Source organism: Mauremys reevesii, linkage group 5 (assembly GCF_016161935.1).
Source record: "Mauremys reevesii isolate NIE-2019 linkage group 5, ASM1616193v1, whole genome shotgun sequence".
NCBI lineage: Eukaryota > Metazoa > Chordata > Testudines > Geoemydidae > Mauremys > Mauremys reevesii.
In genome coordinates this window covers 54,914,193-54,940,151 of record NC_052627.1, presented here as the reverse complement: position 1 = coordinate 54,940,151, position 25,959 = coordinate 54,914,193, and the positions used below count along the sequence as shown (strand labels likewise).

The 25,959-nt window shown below is 41.9% G+C and overlaps 1 protein-coding gene across 1 annotated transcript in view; it reads right to left on the bottom strand.

Annotated features, from left to right (window-relative positions):
• The window catches only part of SMAD1 (SMAD family member 1), a 70,488-nt gene extending 45,342 nt beyond the window's left edge, over positions 1-25,146 (bottom strand). Inside the window, exon 1 of the mRNA XM_039541506.1 lies at positions 24,948-25,146. The gene's annotated coding sequence lies outside the window, so the exon portion shown is untranslated. The remainder of the gene's footprint in view (positions 1-24,947) is intronic.
• Between the last annotated feature and the right edge of the window lie 813 nt (positions 25,147-25,959).

Genomic DNA, 25,959 nt, shown 5'->3' with positions numbered 1-25,959 from the left:
GGTATCTTTTCATTTGGGCTTCATTTATTGCTATTGAACTGCTTTAACACAATAGATCAAATCCTGCTTGCACAAACTAGTAGTCTTGTTGATTCTAATGTGGAAGGTGAACAAGATTTGCAATTTTTTCTATTTTCAAAAATAACTCCATCATGGTTTTAAAAAGTAAGTGTCATATCAAGGTATTCTGTACATTTAGCTGTGGCTAAAGACACACTCTATAGAAGCAAGGACTTGTACACTAGTTCTGCAAGACTCAACAGGCTTTTCAAAAACATCCAGCACCACAGACAGACAGTTGGTGTTAAGAACTCTTGAAAATCCCATATTTATATTTCACCCACCTATACTACATTGCATAACAGCACAGTCTAGGGCAGGGTTTTATGAACCACATTTCTACCCCTTCAAAATTCCTTTACATCCCTGTGGCAACTGCACAGAAAAAAGTAATATTAGGAAAGCCTATATTTTTAGCTATCATTCAAGTGCATGAAATTTAGCAGCTGGAAATGCCAGCATCATATGACTAGTCAGCTCTCTCTATGGACATGCACCATAGTCTGCTTTAGGACTGCTTTTTTTAAGTTACTTCCATTTTGATATGCTGGATAATCTATTAAAAATAAATGTGACAAAGAAAATTTCTAAATTAACTGTGATGAAACTGTTACACACCGAAGTCTGCTATGAACTGCTCTAACACTGAATTCCAGTGTCAAGACAGTATTAAACTAAAAAAAAGAGAGAGATAGCGTAGGTGGAGTTCTCATTTCCAAGAATTATAAAGTGTATCCATGGTTCTGAGCTTTTGCCAGTACATTCCGTTTTTCTTTCTGCAACTTTTGGTTTTTGCAATGCATCATTTCCTGTATTACTTTTACACAAAGTGGTCTTATCAGTTTAAAGTGCAAAATAAAGATTAACACGAGTCAGCAGATAACCTAGATTTTTTCCTCTCTTCCCCAGAAAATACACATGCCCTTCTGGGGGAAAAAAGTGTCTGAGCTCCCAATAGCTAAGTCACTACCAGTCCTTGAAGATAAATATGTTTATCCCAAAGATATTGTACAATCAGAAAAATAAGATGATCTCCATATGTTCTTGATCCTGGTTTAAAGAAAATCTAGTTCCTGTCTAGTTAGCAACCACTCCTTATGTCAAACCACACATACCTTTATTGTGTATTCTGTCTATCAGTGGCTAAGCTGAAATCAACAAGCTTGTTTCAAAGGCAACTACCTCTTTGTATTTTTTTTCTTCACTTTAACTAGCTTTTATTTAGTCTTTGGACCTTTCAGAAATACTTAAGAACAAACAGTTTAAAACAAAAATGCCACAAACAGCTGCGTTACTTGCTTTGTATATAACAAAACTCAGCTAGGCAGCTTCCCTAACAGCAAGATTATTTTTCTTTCTAGCATCCAATGAAGAGACAATTATAACTAAATCTGTCAGCAACACCGAGTGACTAGTTTGATAGTGAATATTTTACTGCCTTCAAATGCCCACAAGACAGTCTGTAGGAAAGGTTTTGGTGGGTGGGGAGAGGGGTCAGGACAATCAAATTACCACCACTGATGGAGGAAGGGAACCAACTCCTAGTCCCAGGTTCAGACAAACAAGGAGGTAGCTTTGACTCTTGTACTGACTTTAGTGTTTACTTTAGTGCTCAATGGGACAGACAAAATAAAGAATTCCAGTAAAAAAGGTTTTAAAATGTGTACAATTCAATAAAAACCAAACAAATACAGACATAAAAATTGTGAGACTGCCAAGGGGGAGTGGAAATCCACACAACCCCTAAGAGGTTTTTTCCATTCATTTTTTCCACACCTAGTTCCATGGTTCTTTTCTCAATCTTCATTAGTTATTAATGGCATAAAGAGATAATACAACAAGGGATTTTAATTTGCTTCTTAGAAAATAGTCATTTGATTCACTTCTCTGAAAGAAGCTCACATCTTTACAGCTAGAGTGACCAGACAGCAAGTGTGAAAAATCAAGACAGGGGCTGAGGGGGTAATAGGAGCCTATACAAGAAAGAGACCCCACAGTCGGGACTGTCCCTATAAAACTGGGACATCTGGTCACCCTATTTACAGCAATTCATTTCTTTCGAAACAATATTTAGTACTTGCAACAGAAATCAGAGTGGCTCCTCTCTGCTTTTGGTTCCCACTTTGCTCCCCGCAAAAATATCTTCCCACACAACACTATGCCCTGGTCTACACATAAAATGTAGAGCGACCTAGTTACAGCACTCAAGGTGGTGAAAAATTCATACACCACCCCCGAGTGTTGTAGTAAGTTGACCTAACCCCAGGTAATGTAGACCTGGCTAGGTCAACAGAAGAATTCTTCTTTTGACCTAGATACCACCACTTGGAAGGTGGGGGGAAGGGGGGAGTTTAACTACCTGAATGGAAATACCTTCCATCCACATAGGGAGCATCTACACTATGGCACTACCACTGTGCTGCTGTAGTAACCATACCAAAGTTAGTAGCTTCTCAGCTAAAAAGGTGCTGCAGCAGAACAAGACAGCATGAATGCTTAGTTTATAAAAAGCTCTCCCTTTGCCCCCCATTCTTGCAGCAACCAGTGAAAAGATTTGGTTTTTCTTCATGTTGGAACTAGGTCATGGGAGAATTGAATTGTCACTGATTCAATTATAGCTATAGGTGTAGACATGGGGTACAAGCTATTATTACAAATACCATGGATCAGAGTACTGCACTGCAATGGACCACAGAATTTCTCATTTGTGTGCAAGTTTTACACAATCTGTATACTAATTTGTGTGTGGAATATTACAGAAGAGAACAGACCATTTTTCACACCTCCTCTAAACTTGTACCCTCTTCGGATCCTTTAAGTGTGACCAGCTATGCATACCAAATCTTCCTTCAATGGGAGCTGAGAGAAGTCCTCAAAGTGGGCAACAAGAGATTTTATTGTCGGTAACACCAGCTTACCCTTCTGAGCTACAGCTTCTGATAACTTTACTTACACTAAAGAGCAACTTCACAAGTGCTCCTGGTGAAGTCACTGAGATTACTCAGAGAGCAGAGTACCATCCAATGGGTCCAAATTAATAGCAAGCACAAGCTAAGTCCTGAAAGAACAGAAAAGCCTCTAAATCAAATAATTTGGACTACAGCCTGTTAGTTTTACATAGTTCAGAAACTCAATTTATGACCATTTTATAATAAAAAATAATCAAAGCTTGTAACATAAGCCTGTAAATCACAAGATAAGCATTTCAGATGCCAAATTCAGTACTAAAAAAAAAAAAATCAAGAGGTAAAAAGGGGAAAATGTGTCTTTCCTTTTATCATAAAGCCCCGGTGTGATTTTTATTAAGTAAACACGGAGATCATTCCCTTTCCTGACAGTATGAACTGTTTTTAAAAAACAGGTGTTTACAACAATAACAAACATCTGTGTGGGTGTGTTAATACACACAAAGGCAGGATAGCTGAAACCTCTTCCTATATTTAGATCTGTCTGGTCAGCTCTAATTGCATAATTTAATCAGGACCCTCTGCAGCGGAAATACATCCATATTCAATCACAGGCATCAAAGGAAACATCTTTACAAACTATATCCTTTTACAAACCAACACATGGTCCCACGCCATTCTCCCAATTGTTTAATTCCTCCTTTGGGAAGGGCATGGGATTTTATTTCTTTTTATCAGTTGAAAAAAAAAATCACTTCCCTCTAATTCTGCAGGGTAGGGCGGGAGGGGTTTCCTTCACAGGTGAGCTGAATAAAACTTGTTGATTTGTCACTTTCAGAAATTTTTATTTTTTAAATGGTTAAAATGTACATTTAAAAAGGCAAAGGAAAATTTGAGAAGCTAGATCATCATATGTTAAAATCAAGTTTGTAAAACACAAGATTTATTTTGTCTAATTCCAGAAGGCAGCATAGTCCAGTGCATTTCACAGGGGACTGGGAGATGGAATAGAATCATAGTCTGCTAGTCCATTTTAGGATTTGCCTACAATGGGATATTTTGCATCAGAATAGCTATATCAAATGCAAACCCAGTGAAGCTGCAATGACTTTTTACACTAGTACAATGAATCTTCACAAAGGGTGCACTCGTGCCTCTATATAGTACCAAAAATAAAATGTAGAAAAGCCCTAGAACTTGTCTAAAGTCTGATCCTGATCTCATGTATCAGAGATTAAGTAATTTATCTCTGTACCTCACCCTCCTCATCTCTAAAATGGGGACAGACAATGCTTTACCAAAGTACACAAGACAAAATCTGAAAGAAAAAAAATAAATGTATTTAAAAACGGTAGGATATGTTTTAATCAAAGTTCAACAACACAGAAACAGACTCCTCAAAACCATGCCAATTATTTTTAAATAATCCTTTAAAATATCTGCTTTTAATAATTACAAACTCTTAATCTTTACAAACTCTTGAAATAGCTCCTTCCCTTCCATTTTACTACTAAATTTTTTAAAACACAGCTATATGCATAGCATTTAAATCTCCAAAGCATCTCAGTGAGAAAATTCTCTAAATTATTTTTTCAATTGATAGAATTTTATAAAACTTTAAATCACCTTTATATTACATACAATATAGATCAATCATTACTCTATCTCCTCAGCTACTTCATTTTAAAGAAAGATCTGAGTTTTATTAAATCCTTCAGTTAAATTGTCCAGCAGTCCCTTTAAAGTGTTGTAATGAGAACCCATCTGACCCACAAATGTAGCATTCTGGACAAAGAAAGTGTTTAAAGACAATATAGCTTCAAAAGCCAAGTTTATACAACCACTGAAATAAGCATCAAGATCTGCCAGATTTCCACCCTCCAATGAAAAAAGTCTGTTTAACTACTGCATGGCATTAGTGGTCTCTTGAAAACCAGGACTGGACTTCCACATTTCATTAGACCAGTTCAGTCTTGGCTTACTGAATAATCAGTGAACAGCAGCTACACTTTCAAACCACAGAAAGTGCTCTTTGGCACTATCTTTTATTCAATATGTGTCAATCCACCTGTATGCCATACTCTTATCAAGCAAAAGAGGCAAAGATGGGAAAGTTTGGAATTTCTTTATAGCTCATAAACTGAAGATTTTTTAAAAATTGGAGATTTAAAGGAGAAACAGCATATCCATGCATCCACACAGTGCTTGGTAGACTCAGGGAAGACCAGGTCAGAAAGCTTAGCTATTCATATTCAGATAATTCATAAACAAACAAACAAAAACTAATAGTCACAAAACAACAAACCAACCAACCCACTAGATCCCAGGTGGTAGTGATCAAAACTTATGTTGTGATGTGAGAACATGCACGTTGGGCCCCCCGCCGATGACCTTGCCATACAAAAGCTAGATATTATTATAGCTTATCCTGGTCCCCTGAAATGGCATAAGCTATAGCAGCATAAACACTTGTATATTGCTACAATTGCAGCCACATTAGAGCTATACCAGTACAATTGCACCAGCAAAACCCTCACTACTGCCCCAAGCAACTGTCCCACACCATGCAGGGGGGTGGCAACCCAGCTATAGGCAATTTGGCATTGACAAGAATCATGCTGCTATGGCTGCAGGGCCCAAGGGAAAGCACACCCAGGTTGAAACCTGCTGCACAAGCCTGTACTACTCTCATTGATCTCAACCAGTCCTATGACAAATGGAGACTTTGTAACCACTGCCTCCAAGGAATGATACAGCAAGAGTCCACGAACCTTGGATGTGCTCCTCCTTTTTAATCACAAACAGAAGGGCACAGGCCTTATATTTGAGGAATAAAATAAAGGTAGAAAATTGATGAATGAAGCAAAAATACATAGCACACCCTGAAATCAAGGTATGTATACATATATACAATTGCATGCCTGCTGTTTTCCTCTGTCCTGGACATTAAGGCCTTGGAGGATTTTGATCCAAGGGACGGAGGCGCCGATATACAGACAGTAGCGAACAGATCATACAGCACACTGCAACAGGATAATTTTAAAGGAAGTGAAAAAACATGCCCCTGCTATGCTTACAGGAAATATAGATATATTACAATAAAAGGAAACTGTTACAGTATATTCTCCTGGTATTCTGGTTGCTTCTGTGGGTTATTTTGTTTATGCTCTAGGAACAGGAATCAAGACAAGTAAAAGTCACTAGGTATCATTTTCTTATCTGAGCTTCTCCATTATTAATGTGCCCTACATTATTCTAAACCAAGAAATATTACTTGGGATGCTGGGTGCACTTGCACCTTTTTCACAGTAATTGACTGAGAGCGGACAATCAGTTCTCCTCCAGGCCAACTGCAGAACTTCAGTGAGCTCCACTAACATGTAATTGATTAGTTATTGACACTTTCTAACTTATCTAGGAATAATCACATGCCAAATCAGGTCCCCTCTCTCCTTTGCAGATAGACCCAAATAAAGCTAAGGACAAGAACTGAGTTGCATGAGTTTTTGCTAACTGGTCATGCCAATATCTTTTCCTGCCCCCCCACCCCCACCTACTGACAACTTGTGCTTAAACTTTTATAGTTAACAGGTGGTGTTCAAGATGATGTATTCTGTGCGGATCCCACTGTAGGTGAACATACACCCCACATGTGCAAGATCACAGACTTGTGACCAGCAGCATCTGTTGAGGCCGTGCATATGTCCTATGCCTCCTCATGCTCCTGTACAAGGGCATAAAGGATGGGGCAGTTGCAACAATCTCTCAGTTGCCTTGCAATTTGAAGCCTGTGGTAGTTAAGAATGGCAAAATAAATAAGTGTGGTGATAGTCTGGATGGTCTGGTTCTAGCTACATAAGAAAGCAAACTCCTGGAGCACGTGTAGTAGTTTCTTCTTTTAGTGGTGGTTTCAGCAAGGACAAGAAGCTTGATCGACAGTTTAAATAAAATCTGAGAACACCTTAGGAAAGAACTTCAGGTGAGGTCTCAGCACTACCTTGTTCCTGTGGAGAATTGTAATTGAGATTTGGCCATAAGCTCGCTCACTCACTCTCGGCTGAAGTCAGAGCAAGGTCATGTGCGGAACATTCTGAGAAGGACCACACTGAAGTCCCAGGTTCTCTGACTGGTGATGTAAAAGTTTCTTGATAAACTTTAATACCTTGCGGTGAGAAACAATCAAATAACTATACAAACCCATGGCAAGGTGAAATTGCCATCAGGTAGCCTAAATAGAGCTGAGTGGAAGTGCAGCCTGCTTCAAGCATAAGAGGTAGTCGTGGGTCTTTGGTACTAAGGCCTGAGCAGGTTCCAGATCATGCTTGGCCACCTGTATTGAAAACCTCTTCCATGACTACATCCATCTGATAGATATTTCCCTATTCTGAACAAGAATTTTCTGGACCTGGAGGGAGCAGACCCTATTTGTGGTACTCAGCCAACCAACAGATGTACTGTCAGATGCAGTGACTCTGGGTCTGGATATAGTATCAGGCAGTTGTGCTGTGATATCAGGTCCAGACAGCCCAGAAGCTGGATTGGTGACTGAATGGATATTTTTAAGAGATCTGTCAGCCAAAGTTACCTTAGCCAACAGAGAGGCAATGAGAATGACCCATGGCCTTATCTTTGCTGATGTTGGAAATCACCCGGGGAATTGGGTGAACAGGTAGAAAGGCATGGATCAAACCTCCATCCCACTGTAGGAATGGACTTATTCTACCTAAGGAACAAAATTTATAAAATATGACATTGTCCTTGCTGGCAAACAAGTCTATCAGGAGAATCCTCAAAGACAGAATATCAGTTCCACTATCAATCTCTGCAAGGACCATTCATGGTTGGTCACAGATTGTCTGCTCAGGACATCCACTAAGTTAGAATCATAGAATATTAGGGTTGGAAAAGACCTCAAGTGGTCATCTAGTCCAATCCCCTGCTCAAAGCAGGATCAACACCAACTAAATCATCCCATCCAAGGCTTTGTTAAGCCAGGCCTTAAAAACCTCTAAGGGTGGAGATTCCACCACCTCCCTAGGTAACCCATTCCAGCGCTTCACCACACCACCCTCCTAGTGAAAATGTTTCCCCACTATCCAACCTAGACCTCCCCCACTGCAACTTGAGACCATTGCTCCTTGTTCTGTCATCTGCCACCACTGAGAACAGCCTACCCCCATCCTCTTTGGAACTCCCTTTCAGGTAGTTGAAGGCTGCTATCAACCCCCACCCCTACTCTTCTCTTCTGCAGACTAAATAACTCCAGTTCCCTCAGTCTCCTCATAAATTATGTGCTCCAGCCCCCTAATCATTTTCGTTGCCCTCTGCTGGACTCTCTCCAATTTGTCTACATCCCTTCCACAGTGGGGGGAAAAAAACTGGACACAATACTCCAGGTGTGGCCTCACCAGTGTTGAATAGAGGGGAATAATCACTTCCCACCAACTGCTGGCAATGCTCCTACTAATACAGCCCAATATGCCATTGCCCTTCTTGGCAACAAGGGCACACTGCTGACTCATATCCAGCTTCTCATCCACTGTAATCCCCAGGTCCTTTTCTGCAGAACTGCTACTTAGCCAGTTGATCCCCAGCCTGTAGCAGTGCATGAGATTCTTTCTTCCTAAGTGCAGGACTCTGCACTTGTCCTTGTTGAACCTCATCAGATTCCTTTTGGCCCAATCCTCCAATTTGTCTAGGTCACTCTGGAACCTATCCCTACCCTCCAGCATATCTACCTCTCCCCCCAACTTAGTGTCATCTGTGAACTTGCTGAGGGTGCAATTAATCCCATGATCCAGATCATTAATAAAGATGCTGAACAAAACCAGCCCCAGGACCAACCCCTGGGGCACTCCACTTGATACCAGCTGCCAACTAGACATCAAGCTGTTGATCACTACCCGTTAAGCCTGACAGTCTAGCCAGCTTTCCATCCACCTTATAGTCCATTCATCCATTCCATACTTTAACTTGCTGGCAACAATACTGTGGGAGACCATATCAAAAGCTTTGCTAAAGTCAAGATATATCACGTCCACTGCTTTCCCCATATCTACAGAGCCAGTTATCTCATCACAGAAGGCAATCAGATTGTTGACGACTCTCAAGAGGTGAAGGGCCATTGGTGTGACCTTGTTCTGATGACATCAAGTCTGGAACTAGATGGCCTCCCAGACCACAGGGGTCAGAAGGTGCCCCCCCCTTTTTTTTAAGCTGTGTTGTCCATGAAGATTTGCTCTACCAAATTCCAGAGGACATGCTAGAGCTCCACACAGCCAGCCTGATAGCTCTGTGCTCCAGGCCAGTCATCTCTAACTCCAAATTAAAAGGACCTGATCTGTAGACTTTTCTGTAGATGGTCCAATGAGCTCCCCCGCCTGCCCAGTCTTTGTCAGGGAGGGTACCTCTCTCAGTGTGTTTGTTGGGTCCAACCGCCAAGCCAGCTCTGCAATGACATGCTGGGAGCACAGAAACCATCCTGTCTAATGTCTTGCTGGGGAACAGACTGACCTGGAGGGGCTGCAGATGAAGTCCGGTAAATCATGGTGTCATGTACATGCATGCTGACATGTGGCTAATATTGCCAGACAAGGCCATGCTGTCGTAGTCTGTTTTAATGTCAGCTGAAGAATGAATGGCTGTAATGTCTGGAACTTGTCCTCCTCGGGTGGCTATGCATTTTCAAATCTGGAGTTCATCACGGTTCCTATGAGGGAGCAAGAGATGATTTTTCATTATTCACCAGCAGACCCAGCTGAGCAAACTGGGATAAGAGTGTATTCCAAACTCACTGAAGTCTCCTGATGTGATTTCCCTCTGAGCAGCTAGTCATCCGGATAGGAATAGAAGTGAATGCCCTGCCTTCTCAGGTGGGCCTCTAGCACCAGTATGCATTTTGTGAATAGACTCTTGGTGCTGTGGAGAGCTTGAATGGCAGTATCTTCTACAGATAATCAATTTGCTCCCTGCACAATGTAGTTCCCCAGTGATCTGAGAGTGGCCCTAGCATCCTTTAAGGAGCGGAGTGCTCATCAGTTCTTTTATTGAAGATCTCCACCTCCTTCAAATGGAAGGTCTTGTATGGTGTCCTGGATCTTTCCTGATATTCCTGATGCTAAAAGCCAGGAGGCTCGCCTCATGGGCACAGCCAGTGCCATCAACCTGACCATCACATCAGAGGCATCGACGGCTGCCTGTAAGGCTGTTCTGGCAGGCAGCTGGCTTTCTCTAATGATCTCCTCTAACTCCTCCCCAGCATCCTGTGACACTTGCTCCAAGAGGAGAGGGATCTCTGGCAAGCTCTAGGGTCGCTCTCAAAGGACAGCAGGGAAGTATCCCTGCTGGACACTGGGAAGAAGGTATAGGGTGGTGGTGTAGAGAAGTATTCTTTAAACAGTGGGGCTGAGGGGTGATGTCTCCTCTTCAGAGCCCAGTGCTGTTAAGGTGCCAATGATGCCCCCAGAGGGGATCTTGATGGCTCGGGGGGGGGGGGTGGACCTTCATCCCATAATCATCACCACAGTAAATACTTCATCGGTGCCATTTTAATTAGTGCCACCCTCCAGGCACAGATTTAGGCATCCTGTCCTTGGAAGAGTGATTTATTTTCCCCTCTCTATGCCGAGAGGTGTCTGGCTCTGCTTGGCCCTTCTTTTCAGCCTCACCTTTGTGATGAGGCACCAGGGCGAGGTCCAACAACAGCAGTGCTGTTCACTGAGGAGCCAGTGCAGAGGCCGAGGCCAGCGCTGAGTTGACTGGCACTGATGTCAGAATGGCAGCAGTTTCAGGGTTGAGATAGCAGCAGTTGGTGCTGACAGCCCTGGTGTCAGGGTAATCAGAGTCAATGTGACCAATATCTATTTTGACAGTTTTCTTCTCTGCCTTCCTTTGCAAGACTCCTTATGTGGTGCCTGCTTCAAGGGGCACTTGTCTAAAACAACCATTTGGGTTTAGGGTGACCAGACAGCAAGTGTGAAAAATCAGGACAGTGGGTGGGGGTAATAGGAGCCTATATAAGAAAAAGATCCAAAAATCAGGACTGTCCCTATAAAATCGGGACACCTGGTCACCCTATTTGGGTTCCTTGGAGGTGAGGTCTCCTCCTGGTCTGACATGATACACTACTGCACATCAATTGCTAATGTAGACGTAGTTGCAGGCATCTGTCCCTAGAGTTGCAAGTCCTCGATGAGAAGGATTTACACATCTAGTACTTATCAGGGATGTGGCTCTCTCTCCCAGACAGAAAAGGCATAGGCCAGGGGTTCTCAACTTTCTTCTTTCTGAGCCCCTCCTCCCTCACCCCCCCAACATGCTGCAAAAACTCCACAGCCCACTTATGCCACAACAACTGTTTTTCTGCATATAAAAGCCAGGACCAGCATTAGGGGGCAGCAAGCAGGGCAACTGCCCGGGGCCCCATGTCAGAGGGCAATGTGAAGCTAAGTTGCTCAGGCTTCTACTTCAGCCCTGGATGGCAGGGCTTGAGGCCCCGAGCTACAGCCCCATGCAGCGGGGCAAGGGATATGAGTCCATAGCGTCAGAAAGGGATTCAATCTTGAAGGCTGAGAGTCCAACATGGCAGTTGGCTCAAGACACTGTACCTGAGGAAATGGGGGAAATCTTCCTGTTTGTTGGATGGTCTTTGTTTTGTTCTTTGTTTTTTGTCAGAAGTTTCCAAATGATACAGTTAATGAAAGATAAGGGTGAATAAGTATTTCTTCAAACTATGCGTAAAAGAAGAAACTGAAGTAAGAGAAGGGTAGCAGGTCAAACAGTCACCAGGTTCCATCTTGCTGCCGTGGACAGTAAGGGGGAACTGCAGGAGGGTCAAGGCTGCTCCACCCTTTATCCCCTTGTACAAGAGCATGAGGCGGCACAGGTCACATTCACAGCACTGACAAACACTTAAGTCAAAAAAAATCCGATCTTTGGGCACCTACATACTCAAAGAGCCACCTAAGCTTTCATTTACACAAGACAAATAACTCCCTCACCCACCAGTTCAGTCCCTATATGCACAAAGATGGCTTTAAATAATAAATCAAAGGTTTTGTCTACATTAGATAACTAGTTTGTTCCCCCTCAATCACTTGAAATAAATGCATTTTACATCCATACAAAGAGCTTCTTCCTGTGATAATCACGGGCTCTAAGGGATGTTCCAAACAGGCCTTGATTTTCAGGGATAAACAACTGAGACTGAATCATTTCAGTGCCCATGCAGACCAAGCTGCCTGATAAAGCATTTAAAATAGTTCTCCCACCCTTGGGGGACAGGGAATGCTAGGAATAGAGCTATCAGCTGCAGCTCACAGCTGCCTCTGCCAAGAAACCTTCTGCAGTTCATCAGTTCAACACTCCTGCCATTCCACTCCCCCACCTATTGAAATACTCGCCACTCCATAGGTCTCTTCAGCTTTCCCCCCCAACCTCCAAACTCGTGTCCACAGCTGTACAGCCACCTGTGGTTTAGTGAATGCAAGCCCCATTCTGAAGGTTCACTTGGGGTTGATCAAATTGTGACCTGTAGTTACCAAGCCAGGGGTAGTCTATTTTATTTTCAAGGTATAGTCAAGGTCCAGACTCCAGAGAAAAACAACAACGATAATAAATAAGTAAATAAAAAGATTTTGGGGTCCATTCAAAAGCACCTGGCAGTCTGGATTTGACCCCCAGTCTGCCTATTGACTACCCCGACTAAGCCAACTGTGGTTTGCCAGCTGGTGAGAGCATTAGCACGATGACAAACGTCAGTTCTAGGAGATATCAGTCCAAGGGCTTGTCTACATTACCTGCTTGATCAATGGGCAGCGATCGATCCAATGGGGGTCAATTTATCGCATCTAGTCTAGACATGATACGTTGACTGCCAAGCGTTCTCCTGTCGACTCTGGTACTCCACCAGGGAGAGAGGTGCAGGAGGAGTCAACGGGAGAGTGTTTCTACTGATCACAAGCCATCAAATAAATTTAACAGTATTTTGAAAAGAGTAAATATGTTCTACCTTAGGCCAGGTCCACACATGGAAGGCATTACCAGTATTCTAACATGGATGAAGTTTATCATGGCAAAACTGCACTTTTACCAGTATAGCTAGATCAGTTCCATTTAGGCTATGTCCACATAACGTCACTACAACTTTTGTTGGTCAAGGGTGTGAAAAAACCCACCCCCCCAAACAACAAAAGTTAACGACGAAAAGCGCCAATGCGGACAGCGTTTTGTCGGCGAGACACACACTCCTGGCAAGGAAGCTACCACCCCTCGTTCGGAGTGGTTTTCTTTTGTCGCCGGGAGGGCACAGCTGCACCATTGTAAGGTGCGTAGTATAGACATAGCCCTAGACCTCATCTCTCTGATAGACGTAGTTATGCCAGCAGAAGTCTGCAGTATTCACCTGGCCTCGGTAGATGGTTTAAGGAGCTGCAGTACTCCTGATTGGAATCTTCATCTCTGACTAGATAATTCCTGTAGCTGTCTTGGGGCAGTAACTTCAGTGATATCCAGATCTGACAGAGTGCTAGCAGCAGCACCCTGATCACTGATGGTGCTGCAGCATGAAGTAATCTGCCGGCTCAGCTGTGAACAATTAAATACTTTCTACTGCAGGAATGTAAGCACCTGGGTGGTAATTACTGGGCTCATGACCTAATTGGGAGGCTATAGGTAGAAGGAAGAGGCAGGAAGGGGGAGCTTTCTACAGTGTTGAGTCTGAATGCAGAAATGATATTCTTAATGAAATATTACAGCTAGCCACATTACTTGTGCAATTGGCTATAATAGGGATGCTGGTGCATAGCAATGATAGGAGCCATTTATACAGAAAAATAAGAAGCCTTAAAGTAACAACATTTTCCTTGCAACATTTATGAAAAATACAAGAAAAATGATGCTCAGTAATAAAAGCTCTTCTGCAATTCTTTAAGAACACCAAGAAAGGCATGAGAACCTAAGTCATGAAAAAGATACAAAAGTACAGTGCATTCGATGATCACAGACTCAGGAACCAAGTCTGCTACTCCACAAAACCAAAGAAGGAGCTCAGAAGGGAAGTTCAGAAAGTGAGCTGTGCTGAAAAGGGAGGCTGTATGGAAAAAAGCTTCTACTGCAAAGTGCCTGTGTTATTGTGTGTGTGAGAGGAAAAGAGTGGAAGTATACAAGGTACACATAGTGAAAGGAAAATAGCCTCGGTGTATTTATGACCATGAGGTGACAGCAGCAGACTAGACAGCACAGCATGCTGGGTAAGAGAGAGCACCTTGTGACACCAGGACAAGGATTTTTTTTTTTAAGCAATAATTCATACTTGCAAGGCACTAGCACTTCACCTTGGATGGACGGATAGGGATGGAATGCAATACTTGTCTCTTGTTCCTTGGCCAAATGTTTCTCTCCCCCAGAGAGAAACTTTGCCCAAGCTGTTTTTGAATAATCAAACAGTTTAGCAAACACTTGAACCTTCCTAAACTACCATTATTTTTTCCCCTGGGTTACTAAAGGTCAAACTTTTGTTTTTTAAGTGCTCTCTCTCCTATCTGTCCAGAAAGCATGCTTCAAGGCTTGAAACTAATATCTGTGTTTTAAATATTTCAAAAGAGACTTCTCTAGATTAAATCTAATGCTAGAAGTTACACAAACTATAACTTACATGTTTAAGGTAATACAAAGACTTTTCCTCTGCCTCCTACATCCCAAATGGAAACACTGAACAACACCAATAGGAATAATAAAGGACCTATTATTAAGGATGCTACACTGCAAAACCAGCAATGGGCAAAACAGGAAGCTGTAATCGCTGAGACGGTAACCTACACATAGCTAGATTTCCTAAGGTATCCAATAAGGTCAACGTTTACACCTTTTAGAAAAAGTACAGTTCTTCATTGTATTCACCAGCTCTTCATTCTACATAGTTGTACTAAAATAGGTCACTGATACAGTAATATCCTCAATGAACCAATGTAGGTCCCATCCTCACTAGCACAAAGCTAATGGAGTTAGATGTCTAGAGATCAGGGAAGGAGACTGCAAATCAGGAAACCCTCATCCAATGTAAATCAACATCAACTTCAATGGCGTTGATGTATGTGAGCTGAAGAGCTGGTTACACGACTCTGATTTTAAAGCGGATTTAGCTGAACTGTTGGTTTTGAATCCAGTGAGAAAGTTTCTCCAGCACAGACAGGCCCTAGGCACTATCTTGCCATTAGCACAACAGAAGCGCAATACAGAAAACCAAAGAAAGTGTGCTATCAAATACAAGGACTCAGGCTCATTGTATATCATAAGCAGTAAGACCTGAAGACCTTAAAAGAATATGGTGTTTTCACTAGTGAAAACCCCACAGTTCAGAGATTTTGCACCGTTAATCATTTAAAAATTCAAACTGCTTTATTGAAATGTGTTACTCTGGATGGAATAGAGAGAACCTGTTCTTGTGACAGTTTCCTACTTTTGATCAAGACAAAAATGTCATTAAAGTGGCTCTTCACCATACTTGGCTTCTTGCCAAAAATGAGAAAGAGCACAAAAAATAACCAAAATTTCTTAGCGCTTTAAAAGTTGAACAGGCGTGCTCGTCCCATTTCTTGACTCCTTATGTTCTCAACATTTCTCTGAGATTTCTGTACTTAAAGGAACAAAGCTGTCATTTGCCATCATTTTGCCTCCTTGCATCATATACATCCCTGGGAGAAAACCCTCATTTTCCAACTGTCCCACCACTTTGGTAAGTGACTGAAGGACCAGATAAGAAAAGAGAGACTATTTCTCGCTCTAAGGTAGTACAATTACAGGTAGAGTAAGTATTAAAAATCTACCAGCTCTCCAAACAAGACTACATTCCCATTAAAAAAAAAAAAAAAAAAAAAAAAAAAAAAGCTACAGAAGTAACGAACAAGGTATTATTGTTGCAAAGTTTGTATAAAGTCCTTAGTCTCAAAAGAAACAAACAAACACTGTTTATGCAGTTGTATATCTGCTTTGATGTACAACGCCACTCACCCCATAATAGTAGGAATGGGACCAGAATCTAACCTAATTTAAAATAATTAGTCTTCGGCTAGACCATTAACACCTTTCTTGTCTCTCACAAAACTGCTCAGCAACCTTAAAAGCACAACTGGGCAAAGAATGGGCAAAAAATTGTTTTGCAAGCAATTTTTCTTTGTAAAGAAACATGAATGCAAATGTGGTTTGTGATTCTCTGGTATGCTGGGGATGGCCAGTGGAAAGGGGAGTGAGAAAAGCCTTTTATTATTCATTATCTTTTGTGTGTCATACCTAGAGAGACTGACAGGAACTCAATCATGCCCCCAAGCTTACAGAAAATTACTAAAGAATGATCAGGAGGAAGAGCAAGAGATTTAAGAGTTTCAGCAAGTCCTAGATTCACTTCTTACTCAGTTATGCTTTGGAAACAAATATGAGAGCCTCCTTTCCACTGTATCTAGGAAATAAGCAAGTTGCAACCTGTATATTTTATCCATTAATCATATCCGCTTTACCTGAGAGTCTTTAGCCATGGGTGCATGCAAGGTAGGAAGCTTTCAATTTTAACTACTTTCCACCTCAAGCCACACTGAAACCTAATTACATAAAGAGTGTAATGTATTGGTAGAATAAAAGATAAATATGCAGTTCATTAACACATGAATGTGAACAAACACAGCAAATGTTTCCCCTCCTCCCCCAAACACGTTTACATGTGGAAACCACAACAGGATTCTTTAGACACGTTTCACATTTAAGCCAACTTTTCTGCTTTAAACAAAAAATGGCTACATACAAGTTAGTTTACTTTGATTCATTTATATACAAATGATTCTCCACCTAAATAATTTCATTGTGTCACCTCTCTATTTGACCCAATTACAGCAAGTTTAACATTAAACACCGCTGATTTTAGGCAGACAATTCATGTACATGCACACTAACAAGGCATATTTAAGAAGTATGAGAAACTCAAAGATTTACTATAACCTAATGTAGTGAATTTAAAATAAGCCTCTACAGTAGAATAATATGCTACATATGCAGTGTGCTGCAAATACTGATAATTTAATGTATAATATGAATATTTTAAACATTTTATGACAACTTTGAAATGACATTAGTATTTGATTCTTCAGCATGTCTAATTTTGTGTGTATAAATAAGACTATAATCACATAACTGTAGCTAGTACCAGCTCTATTTGTCCCTCTCCAATTAATGTATAGTTTTTCCCATAATTAAAATGGCCACAGGAGTCCTAACAATATTCTGTTGCCTCATCCCACACAGAAATTGCATTGTGTTAATTAATGAGTTAAAAAAAACCAATTCAGCTAAATCAGTGCAAAACCTATATATTAGTGCAAGCTAACTTGATATAACCCAGTTGAAAAGTATGCCTATGCAGGGCTTGCACTGGTTTAACTAAATAAGTTTCTAAACAGATTTTAGTTAAATTGGTTCACTGTATATGAACATAACCAGCTTTTGTAATGCATTGTCTAAATTCTGAAACTCAATTTATACTTTTATCTGCTAAAAAAATAAAAAGCATCAAATACTACATTTGCACTTTCCTTATCACAAAGGTTTTGTACCCAGAGGTAAAGTCTGTGAGCTTAAAGCTGTTACCAATCACTCCCCTATTCAACAACATTATTGAGTGAGGAGGGAGAAAACAAATGAGGCACTATCAAATATCAAATCAATGTTTTTAAATGCGTACCGATTTCTAAGTTATGCAATACTGTGCTGATCACTTTGGTGTAACATTTTAATAATTTCAATGACAAAACTTGCAAGTTAAATATTGCTAAAGAAATAGTTAAATTATAAATTTAGACTATCTGCAATAGACAGCTCTAATTAAGACTGTCTGCATTAACATATTTAGACAATCACATCTGTTGCCATGTAGGAAAAAAGTCCCTCTTCTAAGCACAAAAATATGAAATTATGCTTTAGAAATTACTGGTGAACCACATTAATGATTTACTCATATGCCAAGTCAGCAGTAACACTTGCCTTTGGATAATACTGCTCTGAACAGTACCTAAATATAATTTTATGAAGGCATGTTTAAAAATAATTTTCTTTTCCCCCTGTATTCCAGACGAGGCCATGTCTACAAGAGGAAATTGACTGGAACAGCTCCAGTATAATTTTGGGGTTCTGGAATAACTCCCCATGTGGACACTCTATTCCTGAATAAAAGCAATTTTATTCTGTAATAGTAAATTCACTTCCAAGATGGAGTAATTATTCCACAATAAAGGCACTTTTATTTCAGACTAGAGTGTCTACATGGAGGCCGGGGTCATTCTGGAATAGCTAAATAAGAATAGTTATTCTAGAATAAATGCCAGCCAATTTCCCCATAAATCTACAACAGAAATTCAACTGAACAATTAAAACACTTCCCTACTACTGATCTAGGATCTTAATTATCTTGCAACTGTTTAACATGCCAGGTATTTCATACACAACATTGCTACACTGGACAGCCCTGGAGTCATATCATCACAATGTTAAACTGTCATTTCAATGGAAGTCAAGTACAGAGGTGGTGCATCAGTAGCCACATTGTTAATATTAAAAGATCCCAGGCACAAAAGATATGGCTGTGCAATTAAGTATCTAGTTCAATGCACTGTACTATGAGGAAAGGCTGAAGGAAGTCGGTATGTTTAGTTTGGAAAAGAGGAGATGGGGGGAGGGACATGATATCCGTCTGCAGATACTTGAAAGGCTGCCATAAAAAAAAAAAATGGTGAAACATTGTTCTCTTTTGCCACAGAGGACAGGACAAGAGGTAATGGGTTCAAACTACAGCACTGCAGATTTAGGTTAAGTCTCAGGAAAAACTTCTTAACTGTAAAAATAGTAGGACCATGGAACATATGGGCCTAGAGAGGTTGTGGAAGCTTCTTCACTGTAGGTTTTCAAAAGGAGGCTAGATCTGTCTTGGATGGTTAGACAAAACAAATCCTGCATCTTGGCAGGGGGTTAGACTAGACCAGTGGTTCTCAACTGGGGCGCTCCGAGCAGGTATCACGGGGTCCACCAAGCAGGACCAGCGTTAGACTCGCTGGAATCCAGGGCAGAAAACCACAGCCCCACTGCATGGGGCTGAAGCCTAGAGCCCTGCCACCTGGGGCTGAAGCAGAAGCCTGAGCAACTTAGATTTGCGGTGCCCCATGGCGTGGGGCACCTTGCAATTGTCCTGCTTGCTACCCCTTAATGCCGGCCCTGGCTTTTATATGCAGAAAACTAGTTATTGTGGCACAGGTGGGCCATGAAGTTTTTATAGCATATCTTGAGGGGGGTGGGTCTTAGAAAGAAAAAGGTTGAGAACCCCTGGACTAGACGACCATTGCAGTCCCTTCTAATCCTTTGTTCCCACAAAGACTAGTTAAGAGAACCACACTTCATCACATGCCTTTGATCCAATTCAACTATGGGGCACATTTAGAGCAAACAGAAGTGTGCAAAAAACTGAAGTCACACTGGGTAAGTCTACACCACATCTGGGCATGCACCTCCCAGCCCAGCTCCACAGACTTGTGCTATCAAGGCTCAGGAGTGGGAAAACTTTTGGTCTGAGGGCCGCATCGGGTTTCAGAAATTGTATGGAGGGCCGGTTAGGGGAGGCTGTTCCTCCCCAAAGAGCCAGGCATGGCCTGATCCTGCCCCCCCCAATGGCCCCCTGGGGCCCCTGCCCCATCTGCCACCCCCGTCCCCTGACCACCCCCGGAATCCCCACCCCTGACTGCCCCCTGATGTCCCATCCAACCTCCCTCCTTTCTGACTTCCCCCCAGGACCCCTGCCCCCATTCAACCCCCCTGTTCCCTGCCCTCTGACCATCCTGACCCCTATCCACACCCCAAACTCCCCTACCCAACACCCCCTGCGCTCCCTGCCCCCTTACCGCGCTGCTTGGAGCACCGGCGGCTGGCAGCGCTACAGGCGTGCCACCCAGCTGGAGCCAGCCACGCCAAAGCGCAGCACAGAGCACTGTGTCTGACCGGGCTCTGCAGCTGAGCTGCCTGGCCACCCGGAGCATTGCACCAGCAGCGCGAGGCTGCGGGGGAGGGGGAACAGCAGGGGAGCTAGCCTCCCAGGGGCCGGGCCAGGAGCTTAGGGGCCAGGCAGGAGGGTCCTGCAGGCTGGATGTGGCCCGCAGTTTGCCCACCTCTGCACTAGTACATTAAAAATAGCTGTGCAGCTGGGGCTGGAGCTCAGGTTCTCAAGCCTGAGGGATGGGGTGGGACCACTGCCTGAGCTGCTACATCAAAGCAACATCTGTCTACACAGCTATTTTTAGGGTGCTAGCACAAGCCCCAATACCACATGTCTGTGGATCCAGTCTGCGAGGCTCACTCCCAGATGCTGTGTAGACATACCCTTAAATTCTGTTATCTGGGCTCTTTTGCATTCCTTGGAATTGGACTATTTTTTAAGTGTTTGGCTTTTCTTCCCTAAAAGATAGCTTCCTCTATGCAAATGAACATTTGTTCTCCACTGAGATTGTATCTCTCTGTAGTCAGCCATCAGCAGTAAAATTCTGTCCCTATCCACCCCTCCATACTTCACCCTACAAGGGAGTATTATCTTTAAAGCCAGAGGCCTGTTCCACACACAGTTCTCATGCTGGTATAACTATTTCAGTTTGGGGCGTAATTTTTTTAAACCAAGATAGTTATAACAATACAACCCCTTATGTAGATAAATTATATCAATACAAAGGGGCCTTATACATGTGGCATAGGCCCCTTCCCATACAGTATGCCTTTATACTGTCATACCTGTGTCCACACCAGAGAGGTTCAACTGCTTTAACTATACTGGTTGCAACTTGCGTATGTAGATGAGCCCTAAGACATTGACATCTTAATAAAACATGCTTAACAAACTAACAAAGTTTTTGTTTTAAAATTTACTTTGCTTTTTTTTTAAGCCAAACAACTTTTAGAAATTCAAGAACCAGTATCCAGAAAATCTTCTTTCTAAAACTGGGTGGTTCCAATTATTACACACACACACAAAAGTAAAAGGGATTTCTGAATACTAATGTTCAGATTAGTTCTGCAGGAACTGGAATGGAAAAAGACAGTATAACTGGGCAAGTTGGTCATAAAAAAAATAAACCACAAATAAAAAGAACATTAGAAGAGTCACTTCATTAACCACAAGGCAGTCTTTGTGACCTCATGTCCATTTTCACAGGTTTTACAGTCCTTCTTTCAATAAGGTTATTTCATTAGTCTGTTTCACCACAGCACAAGAGAGCTCCTTATCCACATTTTACAAATATTTCTCCTAAAAATGGGCTTCAATGCTTTACTTCCAGCTCAGAAAGTAGGTTACCTAAAGGGCCTCTTGTTCTGATCGGACTGAACTTGTCTCTTCAATCTTCCCGTAATATTCTATTGATTTTCTAGTGCTTTCCGTAGCCTCTCACAAATCCATTTTACTCTGTAGTTATCACAGATAAATACAGATGGATACAAAAAAACCCTAGTTTCTCCCAATTAGCAGAAATCATATATGATACAGTGGTGATTTCACACAAGTCAAACCAGACAGCAATTAAGTCAGCACCAACAAAATACCAAACCAAAGGGGACAGACAAGAGCCACAAGCAGGATTTGCTATGTGTGCATTGTGAAGCTTTTACTATCAGTACAAATAGCAAGAAGATTTAAGATGCTTAACATACAAAACAGTTTATGCCATTAGAAACTAGTATGGTACAGATAAACTATTTACAGGAAAAAAAATCTATTTTAAAAATCACCGTTGCCTTCACTAAAAGTAGTGAGCTATTGACAAGCAGGATTTAAAATCAGTTAGTTTTAAAATAGGTCTGGCCATATAATTCAACATATGATCAAGACACAATATACCACTCAGTTCTACAGAAGCATTTCAACAGATACACATTCAGAGTCACTACTTCTAGTAGGATAAAGATCACTAGTAGACTGGAAAAAGTGTTAAACCATTTGCCTGATTTCACCACTTTGTGTAATCAACAACTAAAGCCTGATCATTTTTGAACCTCAGGAACTGTATAAAATTCAGCTTTCCCCCCACCCAATAAAAGAGCTATGGTCATTCTCCATTTCAATTGATAATGACTGGGAGAAGGTGGTTCATAATCAGGGTACCTCTGCTCACACAATTCCTCTTCATAATTTCAAATTCTCTTTATACAAAGTGTTTTAAGTTATACACATGGTGCTCTCTGCATCACACATTTTTGAAGCATAACGGGCCATGCCACACATGCTTGCTTTGGTGCCCCCATAATGTGGTTTAATTATGATGACTGAACTAATAGGCTCACATCACAGACTTTTACAGGTTGACCCCATGTCATTCTGATGTATCATTTTGCACCAGTTCAGTGCTGTAAATCAATTTAAGATCTCCAGCAGGCTGAAAAGGCTGGTAATGATGCTTTCTCTGCAGTCTCTGGGGACTCCACATTATACACAACTTACATTATTTATAAAGCGGAGATGATGCCTCCATTAGCCTTGTAAGACTACAGAAACGAAGGCTTTTGTATACACAGTTTGGACTGGGTAGTGCATACTATTGTATTTTAAATATAACATTCAAACTTATTACTCCCTACTACTTTTTTTTTTTTAAACATGGCTTCTAAATGTCAGTCTTTAACTTGTACCCATAAAGTGGCTCAGAATTTAAGGAGGGTCTATAAAAAAAATCACTCCAGTATTTACAAAAACTGGCGCAGCAATGTTATTAACCATTGCATCACTTCTCTTTACATTTCAGCCCTTTACTTACTAGTTTGAACTCTACATTTATCAACTTCTAAACTCTTGAATTGGTAGATTCTACTTAAACAGCTTGAAATCCTTCAGTTTCTGTATATCTAGTCTCCTTCCACTGTACTGGATCAAAGAGTACACAAAATGAATAGTAGAGGATAGCATAAGGGAAAAAAAAGTGTATTTGATTACATACCAAGGGAATGGAGGGGTCAAAACTAAAGCAAGGACAAATCCCTACCCTTAGGGTAACCTGATCTTGCCTTGAACTGATCCTTTCTGGAGACTGTGTAAGGCTCCTAGATCACCCAACTCCAGAGAAATCTCTGTCAAGCCCTAAGTTACAGCGTGAAATTAATTACAAGATGAGAGTCTGAACAACAGCACAGGAATATCAACTATATGGGTTAAGTATTTTTCATCTTAACATTAAAAAACCCTAAAGACAGCCACTGTAAAGGAGTCACAAAAATGAAGTATTTAATATTTAAACAAGGTGCAATGAGAATCTTCTACCAACTGCCCTGCACAGAACTCCTATCCGGATTGATATTTTCACATCGTGAGTTGCAACTGGAAGCAAGTCGTCAATAAATTTAATGTAGTAGTTATAGACAAGATTAAAATTAGTTTTAACACAGCAAGTTCCTTTACAGGATTCACTCACTGTTTGACACACTGAGGTGCAGACGCTTGACCACATGAAGACTAGCAGAATTTGAGGTGTCTACTTATAAAGAAGAGTGGTCTCTGTGGGTTGTTAGTCTCAGTTTTGAGTTTCATGCTGTGTAACTTACAAAATCACACACAAGCTAAGTCTTACAGGGTAGGAGAAGTCAGAAGAGGCAAGAGTTGCCAGTTTTTACATGTAGAGCTGTCTGAAACATAACCTTTTAACTAAAATGCTAGTTTCTAGAGACATCATATCCTACTATGTCTGCCATAAACTAAGTATGGGCATATATTTGCTTTTATTTGAAATATACATGAATGGGGGGGAAAAAAAGTAGAATTAGATGTTTCTGACCATCAAATACTCCACCCAAGAGAAGGGTGGCACCTATTCTTAGATGCAATGAACATCAGTTCTTTTGGTATATTTAGGAAAAAGAAATTCTCTTCCTAGAAGTTAACTACAAATAAGCATATGCTCTACAAGCAAACTGCAAAACCAGCCTGCACATCTTCTGTAATTTTATAAACTGCTAACAAAGGAACAAATATTGTAGTTCTTACTCAATCAAAACTCCCACTGACTTCATTAAAAATGATACGGTCTGGCCCAGCTACTTGAGAAAGCAGGATTGAACACTTGCACATGTATCTTTAAATTTTATTAAGATATATCCATCTATAGCTGGATAATCTCATTCTGTAAAGTAGAAGTAAATTGAAAATCACATTGAGAGAAGAAAAATCATGTGCATCCAAACCTCCTAATAATCAGAAGAATTTTAAGTGAACTTTCCTTGACCTCTAAACAAATCTTGTTGCAAAAAGCAAATCCATTAGGAGGAACAAAGATTTGGATTAGCCAAGTCATTAGAGAAATGCTTTTCCCAAATAAAAACAAAGGGCATTTGCCTTGTGCTAGCCAGAGCTTTACAGGAACTGTTACAAGTTTCTCCCACTTGGCTTTGAACACAATGGGGCCAGGACAAAAGTCTGAAGCAGCAGAAGCCCCAGAAACAGGGTTTTCTAATGAGAGGGGGGAAAGGGGAGAGAGAAAGAGGGAAGGAGAGCGCTCTTGGCGGGTCTATTTTCTCTTCCTCCAGCCCAACAAAGAAATCTACCCAGAAACTTTAAACCAAGGAAGGCAGCAAAGAAGAAAGCACAGAAGTCACAGGTTTCTCTCCGGGAACCCGCAGAGACGCCATCATGCTGGAGAAAAATCCTGTCCCCCTCCAAAAATATATATATATATCCATCCCTCCTTACCCCAAACCGTGGTGAGAAGAAGAAGCCCGGACCCGAGCCTGAGATTGGAAATAACCGAGGGGGGCGGGGGGGGGGGGGGAAACAAGGCAAAGCGCAGCCACCATTCAAACCACTTCCCTGAGCGCAGCAAGCCCTGCCCGGCCCCGGCCAGCCCCAGGACGCAGAGGTGGGGTAGGAGGGGTCCCCGCCCAGGCACAGGAGCCGGCTTGGGAGAGGGCAAAGACGCGGAAAGTTGTTACCGGCTGCTGGGCGGCGAAGCGGGCAGAGGAGACACCGAACGCCGCGGCCGCTGGCTCCCTCGCTCGCTCCTTCCTCCCCTGGCGGCTGCTGCTGTTGCGGCTCCAGCCGCCAGGCAGCCCTGCGCTCGCTCTGCCTCTGCGCCTGGATTGATCTGGTCTCGCTGGCGTCAGGCAGTCGGAGCCGCCCAGCCTCCACTTACCCCACTGCCAATATAACACACACACCAGGCCGGCCAGGGATCCTCTCCAAATTCCCACCCCCGCCAGCAGCTGCAGCTGCTTTGGGCCCCTCTACAAAGCCCTGGGTCGTGCGCCTCCTGCATTGCTGGATTCGTCTGGTTTGTTAGGGCCAGCCTCTAGCGTTCAAAAATCACGAAAGTGACTTAAAACCCACGGTTTAAAAAATACAGTAATACATTTTGGCTACTTTTTATTTTCCATCTGGTTTCGCAGTCTTTAGGGTACACTTGCTTCACGTTTCAAATGTGTCCCTGCAAACATGAGGGCTAGTAATTTTTGTATTATTATCGTTAAAGCTGATATTCTCTCACAACAATCTTGTGTTTCCAGGAGTTGTGGCCCCGGTTCTGTGGTGTAGTCCATGCTTGGGCAGAGATTCACCACCACAGAGCTCATGCCCAGAGCAGAAAAAAGTTGTTGAGGAAGAAGCCTGAGAGCTTGTCTACACAGCGAAATTTCCTGGCATACCTTAACTTAAACCTGTATAATTATACTGCTATAGTAATGCCAGTAAATTCCCCCATGTAGACAAGATCTAAGTATTATAGTAACCTAATCTTAAAATACTGAGAAATTGAAGTACAGAGAGGTTATAAGGCCCTGATGCTGCCCACACTTTTGCACAGGTGTAATTTTACATGTGTGAGGAGTAGTCCTGGATTACTCACACATATAAAGTTACTCATGGGTGTCAGGCCATGTCTACATTATGGGCACTACAAAGACAGCCTGCAGTGCCATAGCTACACCGCTGTAACCCCATCGTGTAGAC